This window comes from Oxyura jamaicensis, unplaced genomic scaffold (assembly GCF_011077185.1).
Source record: "Oxyura jamaicensis isolate SHBP4307 breed ruddy duck unplaced genomic scaffold, BPBGC_Ojam_1.0 oxyUn_random_OJ71745, whole genome shotgun sequence".
Taxonomy (NCBI): Eukaryota; Metazoa; Chordata; class Aves; order Anseriformes; family Anatidae; genus Oxyura; species Oxyura jamaicensis.
The window spans coordinates 13,259-33,081 of record NW_023310671.1 but is presented as its reverse complement, the minus strand read 5'-3'; the positions used below and the strand labels follow the sequence as shown (position 1 = coordinate 33,081).

The 19,823-nt window shown below is 41.7% G+C and overlaps 1 protein-coding gene and 1 long non-coding RNA gene across 4 annotated transcripts in view; both read right to left on the bottom strand.

Moving 5' to 3' along the window:
* LOC118159706 (Golgi phosphoprotein 3-like) overlaps nt 1-19,823 on the bottom strand; it is a 58,699-nt gene that overhangs the window by 37,309 nt on the left and 1,567 nt on the right. The window lies entirely within an intron of this gene.
* LOC118159708 overlaps nt 1-19,823 on the bottom strand; it is a 22,463-nt gene extending 2,640 nt beyond the window's left edge. The window contains exons 1-2 of the long non-coding RNA XR_004747213.1: nt 19,810-19,823; nt 16,320-16,322 (exon numbers count right to left, since the gene is read on the bottom strand). This is a non-coding gene — a long non-coding RNA (uncharacterized LOC118159708). The remainder of the gene's footprint in view (nt 1-16,319; nt 16,323-19,809) is intronic.

Sequence of the window (19,823 nt, the reverse complement as noted above, 5' to 3'; positions counted from 1 at the left end):
AAATGACCATGGAGCCACCACCTTACTCAGATAAGGTGATGATAGTAGAGGAGATGGAAAGCAAAGAAGGTGAAGAAGAGGAAGATACCTACTAAATTACACCTCAGATAAAAGTTTTGCAAAAATCAACAATTTATTTAAAAAGAGGGGGGGGGGGAATTGTGGGAATAAAAGCGTTGTTTTTGCAGAGTTACATTGTTTAGAGGGAAGGAATGTGGCATTGAGATATGCTTGTAGTGATAAGAAAGCTTAACAGACAACCTTGTAAAATGCAGACAACTGGACTCCTTAGAGCAAATAGGTGAAGATCACAGTGTCAAGTCAGATAAGTGAAGAAACATTACCACTTCAAGCAGTAAAAAAGTCAAAAGAAATTTGAAATTTAACAGGCCAGCAACTGAAGGCCATGTATTGTCTGTGAAGCATCGGATAGGTTGTGAACCTCGATTACCCAATCAATGGGGAAACAGGGGAGGGCCCTGGTCGTCAAGAAAGTATATAAACTGTATTATGTGACCAGTAGGCACCCTCCTGCTTTTGGGATGCCCCCCATTGCAACTGTGAATAAATTACTACTTCACTGAGATCCTCCCCTGAGCTTAAGTTATTGGCTACAGAGTGTTTCTTACATTATTTTATTCCCTAAGGACATCCTTACCCAGCTTGCCAATATCCCTGAAACTCAACCTTCACAAAACTATACTTACAATAGAATAGGGTCCTAGGACTTGCAAAAGAGTGTTTATAAGGATTACTAGAAATTGTGAGAAATCCTGCACAGACAAAAAATGATGTCTTAAATCAGGTAAAACACTTTCACTGTGGTTACAAGAAGTCTAGTACCATCATCTGGTTATGCTGTAACAAAGCCACAGCAAGAAATACAAACTGTAAAAAGAGAAAAAAAACATATACAACACAGACAACACCAGGATTCTGTGCAGAGTCTATTCAAGTATTTTGTTGAATCACTCAGTACTATTACAGAATAAGTTGTAGAAGTATCAGAGTACACTCCCACAGAACACATTAATTTCCAATTTTCCACGACACTCAAAATTTAAGTTTCTGGATATTTAAAATTCATAAATTACTCAAATGTCATCATTTGAAGACATTAAAAAAAATCAAGTAACAAATAAGACAACACTTTCTTCATCTCAGATCCCAAAAGCTGCTGTGCCAATGACCATTATAATTGACCAAGTATGTAACAATCAGAATGTGAAGACCTTAACATGACCAGAACAACTACAGGTATTTGGTAAAGACCAATGCCAAGTGTGTTAGCAATTTCTACATAATCAACGCTACTAAAAAAAAAAAAAAAAAAAACTTGCAGGAAACTTCAAAAAATGTTGCACTTAAGCATTAAACAGCTAGCCTTCACAGAGCAGTCATTCAGTTACCTCCTTCATTGCTCTATTCAGTTTCCAGGCAATTTTCAATCTTGCTCTATTAAGGAAGTTTAATATTTTCTCTACCCCAAGTGCAAATTAAAGCCACCTAGCAGTAGCAATGATTTTTTTAATTTTTAAATTTTAAAAATTTAAATTGCTGATGCCATTTCACATTAACAGCAGTTATCTCAAAATATTGTCTGAGAAAGTCTAACAGATTGCAGAGTGAAGGTTAAAAAAAAACTTCCTTTTAAAAATGAGGGCAAAAGACTTGTGTGGGACCATGTAATATCTTACTTCAGAATACTTTGTTTCATCCATAAGAATTACTAAAAAAAAAAAAAAAAAAAAAAACCTTCCCATTACAGAAGAAATACATTCTCTCTCTCTCCAATTCTTCAATTAACTCATAACAGGAGACCAGCAGTTTTAGCCTACCTGGCTGAGATCAGAACAGGGTGGGGAAGTCTGAGAAATCTGTGGAAGTATTTCAGATTCAAAAGAAAGGAAGAGAAGAAAAGTACTTGCAGAGTTCGAACCCCGAGGCTTCAAGATACACATACAGTAATAAAAACCACATTACTTGGTTAAGACTGTTTACAGATTCTTCTACGACATACTGCAGAAGCCAATGCATTCCTTGATCTAACCCTGCAAGCCTCACGCTATTACAGATTACTTTACAGACCACAGAGCCAGAGCAAGTGAATATCAGCAAGATACAAGATCTATTCATAGAAAATGAGACGAGATCTACTGTAACAAAACTGAAATAAAACAAACAATTGAAGGGGAACATTCTGAACCAGAAACATCACTGAAGCTACCCAAAATCCCAAATTCCTGTTCTCAGGAAATTCCAAGTTCTTCTTTTATGAAAGACACAAACCAAGACTTAAAACATTTAGTAAAGAATGCAGTTTCTGAAACTTCATGTAGAGACACCAGAAAGAAAAGAAAAAAAAAAAATGTTGTAACCCTTTTGAACCCTGATAGCCCCATCAGAATAGGAGCTGGCCAACTTGGGAAGTAACAGAAAGCCACAATAAACAACAATTAAAGTTCCCATGGGGCTTGAAAGTCCTAGCTCCAAAGCAAAACAGCTCAGAGTCTACCATGAAGACATGAAACTCCTAACTTCAGGATTTCTCAGCCAGGAGGCACAATCTAGGTTAAAGAAAGCTTTTGCTTTAGCTAACAGTAAAACCTAAATTTACAGGTAGCCTGTTTCCCATTAGAAGAATACTTCAGAAGAAGATTTTCAACCAGCTCTACTACTTGGATGCTGAGAGCTAAAAAATACCAGACTTCTTGAACTCTGCTGGAGTTTGCTATTATATTACTTCTGCATGCTTTTTAAATATTTTGATTTTAACGTAGAATACTAGCAGTTTGGGGAGCAAGGGGTTATCATAACCCCCAGAAAGAGAAAAACTACCTTGATATACTGTTCCCTTTGTGTAGTCTCTGAGATTATTAATACTATTTTGAATTTTTGAAAGTAGCTGGAATCACCTCAAGAAAGTAAACATCTCCTTAAAGCTTTTATCAAATCCAAAGAGGTAAAATACAAAACACAAGCAGTATATATTCATAAACCAGATGCTCATATAATCATTTATAATTTATGCTTTAACATGAAATTTCACTCCTTCATATTGGTTCATTTTATGAATTCCAAATGTACCTATTATCAACATTCTTCTACAACAAACACACTACATCTTCTTGGATATTCAGGTCAAGTCATACAACTAAATGGAGATCCCAGCAGATAGAGGCAAGAAAAGACAAAGAAGAGCAGGTGAATCTCAAGTTTGGACAATTCTTTGTACAATTCCACTGTTCCTATCCTTTTAGTTGAAAGTAAAATCACTGATTAAAAAGTTAAAAATTAATCCTGTTGCAGGTAAGTAAATAACTTTTTTTTGTGATATTGCAACTCTACGCAAAAATCTCATGCAGATCAAAGTCAATAACCAAGTTACTGTTATAAGTTTACAGTCTTTAGATAAGAAACCCCCTTGGAAGCTACTGTTTTATTTAGAAACACCATCATTCTATAAGGAAGAACAAATAGAACTTCTGGATCTCGTGTGGAAGTCAGCAAGATTTACGCAATGTATGCTTAATTTAGCATTGAACATATTTATGAAGCATTTGTCCAACAAACCTGGTACCTGACTTCTCTAGCTAATCCTTTTTCAGAAAATTCTTATATTAGAATAACAAATTTACTCTTATATTAGAATAACAAACAGATTATTTTGGTTTATTATTCCAGAATATCATTGCAAGAAGCTTCTCAACATAAAAATAAGTAAACAAGTTTTGTAAAAATGAACAAAGTACAAAAAAACAAATTTATCCAAGTTCTTGATAACACATAGGAAAAGCCTGTCACTACTTGGAGAAATAACTGCAAATTCATTCTTATCGCTTGAATCCCTCAGATCAACGTTTCTTGAACTGTGTTCTATGTAACATGGCTGGGTGGAACAACTTTAGATTAATATACACTGCCATGTCAGTAGGAACAGTTGACAATCACGCATCTAAATACAGAAATCCCAGAAAAGCAGGTACAGAAGTTACTAAAAAGTTGTTAAACTTTCAAAAGCACTGCAAAAAAAAAGTGCTGCTTATGTTTCCAACCTACACAAATACTTAATTTGATGTAATATTGGTTGACACATTGGCTAATACACGGTGCCTTGCAAGTTTAATTAGTGTTAAACGATAATATTTATCTAATCTGCTAATTAAATTTTAATATTTTAACAAGCATTCCAAATACCTCTTCTGTATATTTCCTATAGGCCACTAAAATACTTTAATACCTAGCAACCAGGAAAACTGAAATTTTAGTTTTATCAGCCAGTAAATGGATGAGGCATACAGAATTTTGCTCTGCCAAAAATCTAATAAACTTCAAACTGCTGATAGTTCACTGTGGGCACAGGAGACACAACAGAAATATAATGGACAATTCTACTCTATTTCTGCTGAACTCCTCTTGTGCAGCCAGCCAGCATCTGTTTTTCCTCAACTAAGTCCTTACATGGACTTCTACGAAGCTCTTAGCGAGCTCTTCTGGCTGGGCTTCTCAGGAGGGCTTTAAACTAGATGTGGGGGGGGAAGGGGATGCACCTCTGAGCGGTGAAGAAAGCATACCTGCTAACAGTCTAAGTAACGGCAGGGGAAGACTTGTGAACTGTCCCAATGCAGTCTGGAAGGGTTCTGGAAACGTGATACAACTGATTGCCCAGCTGAAATGCTTCTACACCAATGCATGCAGCATGGGAAACAAGCAAGAGGAATTGGAAACCATGGTGCAATTAAACAGATATGACCTGATCGCTATCACTGAAACAGGGTGGGATGGATCACATAACTGGAACATTGGAATAGAGAGCTACAAACTCTTCAGAACTCTTCAGACAGAGAAAGGAAGGAGTGGGTGTTGCCCTCCGTGTTAGGGAAGGGATTGATTGTGAAAAGCTGCCTCTGAGAAACAGCCACAGACAGGTTGAAAGCTTGTGGGTGAGAGTTAAAGACTGCACCAATAAAGGACAGCTTGTGGTTGGGGTCTACTACAGGCCACCCGGTCAAGGGGAGCCTGTGGATGAGGCCTTCTTGCTTCAACTACAAGAAACGTCGTGCTCACATGCTCTCACCACGATGGGGGACTTCAGCCACATGGAAGTCTGCTGGGAAAACTACAGAGCAAGCTGTGAACAATCCAGAAGGTTCCTAGAGTGCACTGAGGATAACTTCCTAGTACAGGTACCAGACAAACCAACCAGAGGAGAAGCATTACTTGATGTGTTGGGTCTGTCTGGGATGGAGTCACCTTTCCCTGCAGCAGCCCACACAGTGCTGTGCTCTGCACTCGTAGCTGGAACAGCACTGGTATCACTCCAGTGTTGTGTCTATTGCTGCATAGTGCTGGCACAGCATCAGGACTCCCTCCAAGCCCCCAAAAGCCAGCAGGCTGGGGGTGGGCAATTGATGGGGAGGGGACATCACCAGGGCAGCTGACCTAAACCGACCAAAGGGATATTCCATAACACCTGATGTCACACTCAGCAATAAAAAGGGGGGCTCTCGTGGGGGAGGGGGTGGTCCTCCTGAACAACCGCTATGCATTGAGGCCCTGCTTCCCAGGACATGGCCAAACATCGCTCATTGATAGGAAGTAGAGAATAACTTTTTTTTTTTTTCTCCTTTCTCTCTGTGCTTCCATGCCTTGTTTCTTTTTCTCCCCATTCCCTTTCCCTTTAATTAAATCATTCTCATCTCAGACCTTGAGCTCTTTGTGCTGTCTTTTCTCCCCCTTCCTCTTTGAGGAGGGGGGAGTGAGAGAGTGACTGTGGTGGAGCTCGGCTGCCCACTCAAGCAAAACCACCACACTTGACCTGGTGCTCACCAACACAGAAAAGCTCATTAAAGAGGTCAAGATTGGAGGCAGGCTAGGGTGCAGTGACCACGCCATGTCTGAGTTTGCGATCTTGAGGAATACAGGCCTGGAAAAGAGCAAAATCAGGACCCTGAACTTCCAAAGAGCAAACTTCAAGCTATTTGAAGACCTAATAGCTGAGATCCCCTGGAACACTGTCCTTAGGGACAAAGGAGCTGAACAGAGTTGGCAGCTCTTTAAGGATGTTTTCCTTCAAGTGCAAGAACTCTCCATCCCCCTGCATAAAGAAGTGGGCAGGAAGGGCAGACAACCAGGATGGCTGAGAAAGGACCTGCTGGGCAAACTGGGGTGCAAGAAGGAAATGCACAGGCAGTGGAAGCAGGGAAGAATAGCCTGGGATGTGGTCCATACAGGGATGTGGTCCAGATGTGCAGGGATGGGATCAGGAAAGCCAAAGCACAGATGGAACTGAGCTTGGCAAGGGATACAAAGAATAACTGGAAGGGATTCCATAGGTACATTGCTCAGAAAAGAAAGGCCAAGGAGAACGTACCCCCTCTGATGGACGAGAAGGGTGAACTGGTAGTGACAGACATGGAGAAGGCTGAAGTACTCAACAACTTATTTGCCTCCATCTTCACTGACAGACAGGCTTCCCACATCTCTCTTTTCCCTGAACCCGTAGATGGAGGCTGGAGGAGCAAAGTCCCACCCACTGTAAGTGAAGAACAGGTTCAAGACCACCTGATGAAACTAACCACTTACAAGTCTATGGGGCCTGATGACATGCATCCTAGGGTCCTGAGGGAACTGGCTGATGCAGTTGCTGAGCCTCTCTCCATCATATTTGAAAAGTCCTGGCAGTCAGGCAAAGTCCCTGGTGACTGGAAAAAGGGAAACATCAGGACCCTTTTTAAAAAGGATAGAAAGGAGGATCCAGGGAACTACAGACTGATGAACCTCACCCTCTGTGCCTGGCAAGATCATGGATCAAGTCCTCCTGGAAGCAATGTTAAGGCACATACAAAACAAATGGGAGATCTTGCCTGACCAAACTGGTGGCTTTCTACGATGGAGTGACTGCATCAGTTGACAAGGGAAGACCGAGCGATGTCATCTACCTAGGCTTCTGCAAGGCCTTTGACACAGTCCCACATGACATCCTGGTCTCCAAATTGGAGAGAAATGAATATGATGGGTAGACCATTCAGTGGATAAGGAATTGGCTTGAACGTCGCACCCAGAGAGCAGTGGTCAATGGCTGTGTCCAAGTGGAGGCTGGTGACGAGTGGTGCCCCTCAGGGGTCTGTCCTCAGACCAGTACTGTTTAATACTGGTGGTACAGTTGATACAATAGAAGGAAGGGATGCCACCCAAAGGGACCTGGACAAGTTTGAGAAGTGGGCCCACTTGAACCTAATGAGGTTCAACAAGGCCAAGTGCAGGGTGCTGCACCTGGGCTAGGGCAATCCCAGACAGGAGCACAGACTGGGAGAAGAACTCATTGAGAGCAACCCTGCATTGAAGGATTTGGGAGTTCTGGTGGATGAAGAGCTCGACATGAGCCAGCAGTGCACACTTGTAGCCCGGAAGGCCAACTGCATCCTGGGCTACATCAACAGAGGAGTGGCCAGCAGGTTGAAGGAGGTGACTGTCCCCCTCTTCTCTGCCCTTGCGAGGCCCCACCTGGAGTGCTGCACCCAGGTCTGAAGACCCTGGCACAAGAAGGATTTGGAGCTGTTAGAACAGGTCCAGAGAAGGGCCAAAGATAATCAAGGGGCTGGAGCACCTCTCCTACGTAAAAAGGCTGAGAGAGCTGGGGCTGTTCAACCTACAGAAGAGAAGGCTCCAGCGGGACCTCACTGCAACCTTTCAGTACTTGAAGGGGGCTTATAAAAAAGATGGAGAGCAACTCTTTGCTCAGCTGGATAATGACAGGACAAGGGGGAATTGTTTTAAACTAAAAGAGGGGAGATTTGGATTAGAGGTTAGGAGGAAATTCTTCACTCAGAGGGTGGTGGGGCACTGGAACAGGCTGCCCAGAGGTCGTGGATGCCCCATTCCTGGAGGTGTTCAAGACCAGGTTAGATGAGGCCCTGAGCAACCTGATCTAGTGGGTGGCATCCCTGCCTATAGCAGGGGGGTGGAATAAGATGGGCTTTGAGGTCCCTTCCAACCCTGGACATTCTATGATTCCCTTCAATTAACCTGTAAACATACAAATGACCTTCAAATCCAGAGAGAACCAAATAGAAGTCCTTTTACCAACATAAACACATTCATAAGGAGTGGGGTGAAAACGCAAACAATAGAAAACAATGATGGAAGAAGAGAAAAGGAAAAACTTCATTGTGACATTAGTTCAAGACAGGTTGGAATGTCTAAAATTGTTTTAACCATCAAGGCAATATAAGGCTGACCTCACCACAGGTATTTATTATACATGTTAATCCATTTTCACCTTCAGAGGATAAAAAGATATGTTATTTTCTTTCCACCGCAGGTTATTGCTGTTTAATCTACCTGAAGACAAGCTTAACCAGAGCACAGAAGCTGTAGCTGACAGTGAAAAGCAGACACGGTCAAATTCTGTATGTGCTTTAATAACCTAGGGAATCTCCGTTACTTTCTAATACACATTCAAAGCTCCCGTATTAATCTCTAAGTCTAACAGCTATAGATTTTTTACCTCTAAGAAAATCCGATACTCCGTGACACTACAGTAGTGTACAATGTCAGATGGGTTAAAACACAAAACCAAGTTCAGCTTCTGTGGCAGAAATCTCTAACAAGTCCCAAGTTGATTTCCTTTGGCAAGGAACTGTATGGGCTTACCCCAATCTACTCATGAATGGCCAAAAAGATAGTGTTCAGGGTTAGGGTCTTGCTTAAAGAACTCTTTAATAATAGCTTGCCTTGTCTCCTCTCATTGTTTATCTATTCATTCCCTCCTAAAAGAAGAGGAGAGAATAACAGAACACTGTTCTGGAATACAAGAATACAGTTAGCTGAGAACATACTTGAAGTTTGTGTTAAAAATCTAGACATGAGAAAAAACTTCCCTGAAACGCAAAAGTTTATTTTTGGTTTTGTCAGCAATAAGCTTCAATAAAGTTTATTATTATCTAGATAATTATAAGAAGCCCCAACTTTTTTTTTTTCCTTTTTAAAAAACAGAATTGATCTCACATCTACAGTTAGCTAGGCTGCAATTTTAACTGTTACTCTGGACCAACTTCTTTGGTGAAAGATACAACCTGATGGGACTATATTTAGAGAGGGCTGTTATGACATAACATGTCTTGTAACCAAAACTGGAATTACCATTTTCCAGGTAGCCCTTAAATGGGTACAAAGAGATTTCAGATTCAGCAAAAGTTCTATCTACATAATTGGGGAAAAAAAGAGATGTATTTTGTCTTCAGAGAAGCATTTAATTTTTAAAAAGAGACATTCATCACTCTTACCAGTCATCCCTCAAATATAATAATAAAAACATGTCCAGAATTTGTAAGTATTCAAAGTATTCAAGACATATCTCTAAAGGAAAACTGTAGAAAGGAAAACTGTAGATTTTCTCAAGTGTCAAATGAAAAATATTCTAACTTCGTCTGCATATTTCATTTGCAATTAAATAAATTGGATTCCTCCTCATTCTCTGCAAACCAGAGTCTATGCCAACCTATACCAAGCTAGCTCTTTGCTGTGCATCTTATCTTTCAAGCAAGTTGCCACCTTCTCAACCCAGACAGCTGCACAAACATCTGATGACGCACCTTGACCTACAGAACCTTTAAAAACTAATCTCTAGTTTAAGAAAGAAAAGCAAGCCTGAGTGCAGAAGTGTTTATTATTGGAATACTACAACCTGAAGATTTTGTGTCAGACTGCAGTCCCTCTTTTTCAACTTTTGATGCAATTTAAATCATTAGTCATTTTACTGGAACATAAATTGTAGTCTAGTTATAAATAGAAGGTAAGGTAGCGAGGAAAGTCTCTGAAGTGTTCTGACAGCCAAATACTAGAAATACTTTTGGAAAGCAAGCATGCATATTCAAGAGTACCATATTGTTGACAAGAAACTTGTCAAGTATTTATTCTTAAATGTTGCGGCAAGTTGATCAAATAACAAACAGCAACTGCTGTCAACTACTGAAAACACTAAAGCCAAATGCTACTGTCCAGCTTTTTAAGCATGTACACATACATCTCTTCACTAAAAGAAAAAAAAATGCAACTTTGCTGAAGAAGAGGCAACTCACCCATGCACAACTTGGAAGTCTGATTGTTCCTTTAGGAATAAAAAGAAACTTACAATCCTAACTTTCAGCACCATTAGGTGTATGCACATGCAGAGAACTACTTCAAATATTTATGTAGATCTTGCAAAGTCACCTTCCATCAGGGCCCCAACCTATATTATTCTCCATACTTTTTGCAAATGAAAGTCGCAGTTTATTTGTTCCATAACCTGTTCCATTCCTACTCTACCAGCTACTGTCACTGAGCATAAAAAAAAAAACTCCAACCCAGCCAGACCCAGTACAATTTTGTTAAATACAGTAAGAAAAGAGCAAACCTGGTAAGTCCTTCTAATGCAGAGAAAGCAGGTCTAAGGCTGGGAAAGTAAAAGGAGAAAGTTTAACTGACTTGGACCGACTATCACAGAACAGTTTAGGTTGGAAAGGACCTCAAAGATCATATAATTCCAACCCCCTGCCATGGGCAGGGACACCTCCCACCAGACCAGGTTGCCCAAAGCCCCATCCAGCCTGGCCTTGGGCACCTACAGGGATCGGGCAGCCACAGCTTCTCCGGGCAACCTGCAGTGCCTCACCATCCTCTGAGTGAAGAATTTCCTCCTTTTATCTAACCCGAATCTCCCCTCTTTTAGTTTAAAGCCATTCTCCCTTGTCCTACCATTACAAACCCTGACAAAGAGTCCCTCTCCAGCTTTCCAGTAGCCCTTCTTTAGGTACTGGAAGGCTGCTATAAGGTCTGGAGCCTTCTCTTCTCCAGACTGAACAACCCAAGCTCCCTCAGCCTGTTTTTATGGGAGAGGTGCTCCAGCCATCCTCGTGGTCTCCTCTGAATTTGTACTAATAGGTCCTCGATGTTCTTCTTGTGCTGGTGACCCCAGAGCTGAATGTAGCACTCAAGGTGCGGCCTCACCTGGGCTGAGTACAGATTCATAGAATGGCCTGAGTTGAAAAGGACTTTAAAGATCATCTAGTCTCCATCCCCCTGCTCTGGGCAGGGTTACCAACTGCTAGAGCAGGTTGCCCAGAGCCACATCCAGCCTGGCCTTGAATGCCTCCAGGGATGGTGCATCCACAACCTCCCTGGGCAACCCGTTCCAGTGCCTCACCACCCTCTGAGTGAAAAACTTTCTCCTAATTTCCAACATAAATCTCCCATCTTAGTTTAAAACCATTCCCCCTTGTCCTATCGCTACCAACACATGTAAACAGGCATTCCCCCCCCCCCATTTATACACTTCCTTCAAGTACTGGAAGGCCGCAATGAGGTCTCCCTGGAGCCTTCTCTTCTCCAAGCTAAACAAGCCCAGCTCCCTCAACCTTTCTTCACAGGAGAGGTTTTCTAGCCCTCTGACCATCTTAGTGGCCCTCCTCTGGACCCCTTCCAAGAGCTCGACATTCTCCTTGTGCTGGGGGCCCCAGGCCTGCACGCAGTATTCCAGGTGGGATCTCACAAGAGCAGAGCAGAGGGGGACAATCACCTCCCTCTCCCTGATGGACAGCCCTTTTTTAATGCAGCCCAGGACATGGCCTTCCAGGCTGCAAGCGCGCACTGCTGGCTCATGTCCAGCTTCTCATCTATCAGGACCCCCAAGTCCTTCTCCACAGAGCTGCTCTCAAGTTCTTCTCCCAGTCTATATAAATACATGGAATTGTCCCAGACTAAGTGCAACACCTTGCACTTGGCCTTGTTGAACCTCATTAGGTTCTCACGGGCCCACTTCTCCAGCCTGTCCAGGTCCCTCTGGATGGCACCCCTTCCCTCTATTGTATCAACTGCACTGCTCAGCTTGGTGTCATCTGCAAACTTGTTGAGGGTACACTCGATTCCATTGTCTATGTCATTGATAAAGATGTTGAAGAGCACCGGTCCCAAGACTGACCCCTGAGGGACACCACTTGTGACCGGCCTCCACCCAGACATAGAACCATTGACCACAACCCTTTGGCTGAGACCAGACAACCAATTCTTTATCTGCCTAACAGTCCATCTTTCAAATCCATACCTCTCCAATTTAGAGAGAAGAATGTGGTGAGGGATCATATCAAAGGCTTTCCTCAAGTCCAGGTAGATGATATCCATCACCCTTCCTTTGTCCACCGATGCCATCACTCCATCATAGAGGGCCACCAGATTGGTTAGGCAAGATCTGCCTTTGGTGAAGCCGTGCTGGCTGTCTCGAGTCACCTCTTTATCTTGTGTATGCCTTAACACATCTTCCAGGAGGATCTGCTCCTGGATCTTTCCAGGCACAGAGGTGAGGCTCACTGGCCTGTAGTTCCCCAGGTCTTCCTTTCTCCCTTTCTTAAAAATTGGAGTAAGGTTTCCCTTTTTCCAAGTCACCAGGGACTTCACCTGACAGCCATGATTTCTCAAATACGATGGAGAGCAGCTTGGCAACCACATCAGCCATCTTTCACCACCCTGGGATGTATACCATCTGGCCCTCCTGAAGTTCAGGGTCCTGACTCTGCTTTTTGCCGGGCCCACATTCCTCAAGATCACGAACTCCACCAGGGCATGGTCACTACAGCCCAGGCAGCCTCCAATCTTAACCTCTCTAATGCTCTCTTCCACAGTGGTGAGCACCAGGTCTAGAAAGGCTTCACCTCAGGTCGGTCCATCTATTACCTGGACCAGGAAGTTATCATCAGACTCCAGGAATCTCCTGGATTGTCTGAAACCTGCTGTGTTGCTACCCCAGTGGATATTGAGGTGGTTGAAATCCCCCATCAGGACAAGAGCTTGTGAGCATGACAGTTCTTGCAGCTGAAGCAAGAAGGCCTCATCAGACTCCACCTGATCAGGTGGCCTGTAACAGACCCCAACCACTAGACATCCTTTACTGGACTGATCCTTGATTTTCACCCACAAGCTCTCAGCCTGGTCACAGCTGTTTCTCAGGCACAGCTCTTCACAACCTATCCACTTCCTAACATAGAGGGCAACTCCTCCTCCCCTCCTTCCTCACCTATCACTTCTGAACAGTTTGTAGCCATCAACAGCCACACTCCAGTCATGGGAATCATCCCACCAGGTTTCTGTGATGGCAACTACATCATAGTTCCCTATTAGCAGTGGCCTCCAGCTCCTCCTGTTTGTTACCCATACTGTGTGCATTAGTGTAAATGCACCTCAGCTGGGCCCCCTTTTGGGAGTGCAGCACTCCAGGTGGGACCCTCTTGACCATACACAGGTGTTTCCATAGTAACCAACCTTTCACCAACCCTTGTGTCCTTCCTGCAAAACATTGTCATCCTCCTCCTTCACCAAGGCACAAGACTGCCAAGTCTTGCTAGCACATTCCTCACCCACAAGAACTGGCATGTTACATTCAGGCTCCTTTCTATTGTCCCTGGTTCCACCCCACCCCCCTTCATACCTAGTTCAAAGCTCTGTCAATGAACCCTACCAACTCCCATCCTAAAACCCTTTTCTGCCAGTGGAAAAAACTATTCCTGACTGTTGTCAGCAGGCTTGGTCTCATGTAAATCCACCCAAGGTCAAAAAAACAAACAAACAACAAAAAACACAAAACCCTGCTGGTGACACCAGGTTTGGAGCCAAGTATTAATCCGCTAGCTCATCATGCCCAGTCCCTCATTCATTCCTATAACTGGAGGGATAGAAGAGAACATGACCTGTGCTCCTGAACCCTTGACCAGTCTCCCCAAGTCTCTGAAGTCCTTCTTCATAGTCCTTAGGAGGAACTTCTCTATTTCATCACTGCCTACTTGAAACAACAGAAGAGGATAATAGTCCTCAGAGGGACAATCACTTCCCTGGTCCCGCTGGCCGTGCTATTTCTGATACAAGCCAGGATGCTGTTGGCCTTCTTGGCCACCTGAGCACACTGCTGGCTCATGTTCAGCCAACTATTGACCACTACCCCCCAGGTCCTTCTCTGCCAGGCAGCTTTCCAGCCACTCTTACCCCAGCCTGTAGCGTTGCATTGGGTTGTTGTGCCTCAAGTGCAGGACCCAGCACTTGGCCTTATTGAACCTCATGCAGTTAGCCTCAACCCATTGGTCCAGCCCACCCAGATCCCTCAACAGAGCCCTCCTGCCCTCCAGCAGATCAACACTCATGCCCAACTTGGTGTTATCTGCAAACTTATTGAGGGTGCACTCGATCCCCTTGTCCAGATCATTGATGAAGATACTGAAGAGAATTGGCCCAACTGCCTATTGGCTAGGCAATATTAAACTAAGATTTTCTCCCCGAGCTTAAATATACTGTCCCCAAATACAACAGCTATCCTTTTTTCCCCCTAAATTAGGATTTTTTCCCCCTAAATTAGGATTTTTTCCTAATCATGGAGATGATTAGAAAGTACCTAGCAATAAGCAGCTTACACGTGCTTAAAAGAAAATGAACATAAGAATATGCAAAGAAGGCCAATAGCCTGATTTCCTAGCGTGAGGAATAAATCATACAACATCCACAAAGAACCTGCAAACATTCAATGCATTTGCAATTACAAAGATCTATCTCACAAGGCATACCATTCATCATTTTAATGGTCCACCACCACAAACTACTATATTTCAGTCCTTTTGTTTAGTTTAGGATTTGGGGCAGGGGGCAGATCTGACATATATAATACAGGTTAATCATAATACCACAAACCTACGTGCTCCTGCTCATCCAGGCTTATATACAGCACAATTTAGAGGAAGAGAATAGATTTATATTATTTTATGTGCAATTTTATTTCTGAAATCTTCCTGCAGTAATGTTTTATGAATATTCATTTTTAAAAGGAAAGAAAAATTACTGAAATTCATATTTTACAAGCAGGTTATCTGTGAAAAACAGTCAACAGTGGCACATAGTAGGCTGACTTTTTTCCTATAACTTTTTTCCTTTCTTTACCAAAAGTTCTGACAAAACAGCCTGAGAATGTTTTCCATGGAGAGGAAACTGACCCACACCACTACTGGAGACTAGCTTCCTCTTTTCCCAATACTGCAACACAAGTGAACATGTGCAGTAGTCATTTGCTCCAAGTAGAAGAGTCATTCTCAATTTTTACTGTCTGCAGCGCTTTGGCTGGTCAATTTAGCCTTGCAAAGAAGGCCCATTACATGTAGCTTAACAGAGCTAAGCGTAGCAGCTCCTGAAATACTTGAATATAAAAAAAGAAAACACATCTGAATACCACTTTTTCTTTAATGTAAAATGTTATTTTTTCAGTTCCATGATTAGTCAGCCATACTTTGTCAGGTATACCTCATGCAAAATTTTCAAAAAAAATCACCTTGCTGTAGGAGAGGAAGAAGAGTTACAGCTTTGCTTTTGCCTTTTTTTTTTTTTGTCTGGCCTTCCTACACTAGACAGCTTGAGATTAAAGAACTAACTACATTACACTTGAAGATACTCACAAATAAGTAATATAGATTACAAGTTAGCCATGCTAGAAGAACAGGGATAACCATACTGTCTGCATGAAGAAACATGAAAAATAAACACTATTTTAATACATAAAGTCAACTTGTATCTACAATGCTGCCTCCAGATGAGCATGTCCTCCAAAGAGCCCTAAAACAGCAGGTTTTACTGAGAAGCCTGGCGAAGAGGCACTTCATTGCATCTTGCAGTGCTCAGAATTTGGGTACTCCTCCTCCCATGCCTCATCTCTTCTGATGACCTGTAATTTATGTATGGTCATGAAAACAACAAAAAAAAAAGACCAGAAAGGTAGGCAATTATAAAAGAAAGAATTTTTCATCACAGACATTACACACTTGAACTTTTGAGAAAAAGCATGTCTTTGTCAAGGTTTCAATATTCATACATCATTCTTCAACTCTGATGTGAATTCCTGACAGACACCTCCTCACATTTCACTCATTTGTCCCAGATTTTTTTCAGCAAAACCTGGGAGCTCTTGAGTTGATATTCTGGCTATTACTGAAGCTTTTTATTAAATAGAAAAGAACAATCGAAAACTAGAGACACTAAGATGACTTTCCAGAATTTGTTACACAGGAGGAAAAGAGCCACACACCACTTATGCATCACAATATGAATTCCACAAATCCAAATTTTAAGATTATAGAAAATGCCACCCATATTCCAGATGTTTTTAAAAATTCTTACTTTTCAAAAAACTAATTTCAGTAACAAACCCAGCTGCTCAGATTTGTAAGAGGAATAAAGAATAAGTTTCATTTTAGCACTAATCTGATCAACACAAAACACCACATTTAAAGCAGGCAAAACACCTCCCTAATAACTTGCTTATTTCCATACAATGAAAATACAATCCAGAAACCTTCACAGGAACTACTTGAACAGAAAGCCACACTGTAAGACTACCGCAACACTAACTTTTCAGTAATAAATGAACCAATGTTAGTAGCAAAGATCCAAGAAGATTTCTATACTGAACAAAGTGACTGAACACCACTTCACTCTCAATGCTTTGGTGTTCACCAAAGAAAGGATAAATAAATCCAGAAATATTCACTGTTGCAGCAGTGTGAGACTATTATTTCAGCAGACTTCACAAGTTTTCTTGTTGCTAACAGAAAACTTGTGTGTTTTCTTTTTATCTTATTAAGCACAATTATCAGATCTACAGAAGTAGGTGCCACATCTCTATAGCTAGTTCAATTTGTTGATCTGTGGCACACTGTGTACAAGAACAGCTGTGAGCATTGCTACATTTAAACAGATTCCCCACTACTACTACTCCAAAAAATAAAAATATATATATATACACACACACAAATGAAACAGAGACAGTCACAGAGCACAGCTACCTTGCAGCCTCTCAGTTTTCTATGGGGCAGTCACAAGATGTCCAGAAGAGCCATAACAAACAAACTGGTCTATACTCATCTCTGAGCTGCCATTTTCAAATAAGCTATTAGTATTTATTACTCCATTATTTTGGCAGCAGTGACCTTAGATGCTTCAGGAGTTCTACATAATAGCCTCCCTTCCACTGCAGCTTTGACCTATCCTACTGCAAGACTATTTTTAACTTAATACAGCAAAATATTTTATTTCAGTGAGTATTTTTTATTCCTATAGCAACAGACTATTGCTCTGCTCTAAATGAATGAGCTTGACTCCCATTCCCAGCTTTATTTCTGAAGGGATTCCAAGTATTTCCTCAGGAATACTCCCTCTAGAATTGTAGTAATGCATTCTATTCCAGTGTATTACCTGCTCCTCCAAGGATACCGCACTTGTCATATTATATGCGGGCATTTCAGTATATGCCCCTTGCAACCTATCTTGACTTTGAAATACAGAAGTAGTTACATATACATAGAAGATACAAATGAAGAGGAACTATTGGTGGAAAAAAAAAAAAAGAGCAACCAGCACTACATAAACTACATTTTAATAAGATCAAACTGGGGGGGAAGGCATGAGTGAAGGCAGTTAATTGTGTGCAAGCATTAAGAACGGGCTGAGGCGTACTGTGTTTTAGGGCAGCTAAACATTCACATCACTGAACCAATACTGCAACAACAACTCAAGAGTTCTGCTATGGCTGTTAAAGGCCTTGCTCTGTTCTGAAAGCAGGATTCACATAGGTATATAAATCTCCTAAAAACATACAACTCATCTATCCATCACTGCCTGAATCTTCCTGTAAAACTCTCCTAAGAGTAAAGGCTCTTCCACCTACACGTACAAATTATAAACTGTGTCTACTTGCATGAAAGGCATTCTGTACACAATTTACATTGTATTATGCCATATTCACCAGTGTTTAACATTAGAAAAAAAATTACTCCCCAAAATCTCAAAGCTAAGTTATTGATGCAGTTATCAGTGATTTCTCAGAGAGAAGCTATTTTCAGGGAAACATGCTCTTACACCAATTCAGCCTTGAGGCCGAATTATTATTTTATTCCAAGAGGATAAAATAATTTAGCGTTTAGTTAAACAGGAAGGATGTTCTCAGCTTTAGATTTACTGGTTTTCAGTTGAGTTTAAAGCTCACATACCTGCCTTTGCCTTTCCCTTAAGCTTTGTGTAGTTTCACAATTATACTTTACAGACCTTATTTTACTTTTCTCTGTTTACTGTCATAAGATAGACTCACACAAACGTCATGGGAACCAACTCTATTGGAAGTAAAAACTTTATAAAAAGCATTCCCAGTTGCATAAATTTATTTTGCTTACTTATTCAAAAAAAAAAATCATCTTTGAAAATGAACCTATAGTTTAAAATAAAAAAGACAAAGAGCTTTATTTACTATAAGGGAGAGAGGCACAAGGGACATAAAACCAAAACAAAACCCGGTGATTCATATCTAACAAACCTCAGAAACTGTGTATGCTGTTTATGCACATAAGCCCCCTACCCTAGAAATGACATTACCATCCTTCTTGGCCGATGTTTCAACTGCAAAATCTTAAGGGAGTCATGAATATCCACATCACTGTAATCAGTTCTTTTTTTTTTCCCATTCTAAGAAATAATACATTATCTGTAGCATGTGCCCCTGCTGCTCTTATTAAAGTCAAGTGATTTATAATTTTGATGCACACCAGTGCAAAGCTAGATTTTTTCTAGGCCCAATATTAATTACTAACTTTCATGTACTAGGAATACTTACACTGTATATTCCTAGGCAGACAGAACACTACCTAACTTGAAATCTTTACAGCCCAGTACCCACAAATTCAGAAGATTTACTACAGATTCATGAGAAATGGGGCTGAAAGATCACCCAGTCTATCGCGTCTTTCTTGTAGGCAATCCTGACAGAAACCTGCCTTGGCACACCTAACACTTCCCTGCAACTATTCAGGTGAGTCAGAAGAGAAACGTGCATAGGCACATACATCTTCAGAGTCAACAGGTGGAAGCACACATCACTGTGAATATCTACTGACTTTATTAGGATGTCATGGCAAGGTCCATCTGAAAAAAAAAATGGAATTATAAGAATATGGCCTGAAGCACATAGCCAGAGAGAAATAAATCACATTACTGTAGCAGGTATGTACACAGATACACCCCCACACATTAGAAAACAAACATTAAGCAGGAAAACTACTCTTTAATCTAATAATCAACCAGCAAATCTATGAAATGCACTGTCAAAGAACATAAATTTTATCAGCTTTTCCCCCCCCGTTACTGTGCTCATACACAGGCACAACTTCAAGATACTTCCACCCAAATCAATGAGCTGTCTTCATTAGTTTACAACAAAAAATAAAGCAGGCCACTTAATGAAATTCATATTTGTTGTGGTTTAACCCAGCCATCAGCTAAGCACCACACAGCAGTTTGCTCACCCTCCCCCCTCCCTCTCTGGGATGGGGGAGAGAAATGGGAAAGTGAAGCCTGTGAGTTGAGATAAAGACAGTTTATTAAGATAGGAAATAATAATGTGTACAAAACAAGTGACGCACAATGCAATTGCTCACCACCCGCTGACCGATGCCCAGCCCAACCCCGAGCAGCCGGCCCCCCACCCCGGCTAGCCACCCCTATATATTGTTCAGCATGACGTCAGATGGTATGGAATACCCCTTTGGCCAGTTTGGGTCAGCTGCCCTGGGTCTGTCCCCTCCCAGCTCTTGCTGCACCCCCAGCCTGCCCGCTGGCAGGACAGAGCGAGAAGCTGAAAAGTCCTTGGCTTAGTGTAAGCCCTGCTCTGCAACAAGTAAAACATCAGCACGTTATCAGCACTCTTCTCATCCTAATCCAAAACATAGCACCCTACCAGCTACTAGGAGGAAAATTAACTCTGTCCTAACTGA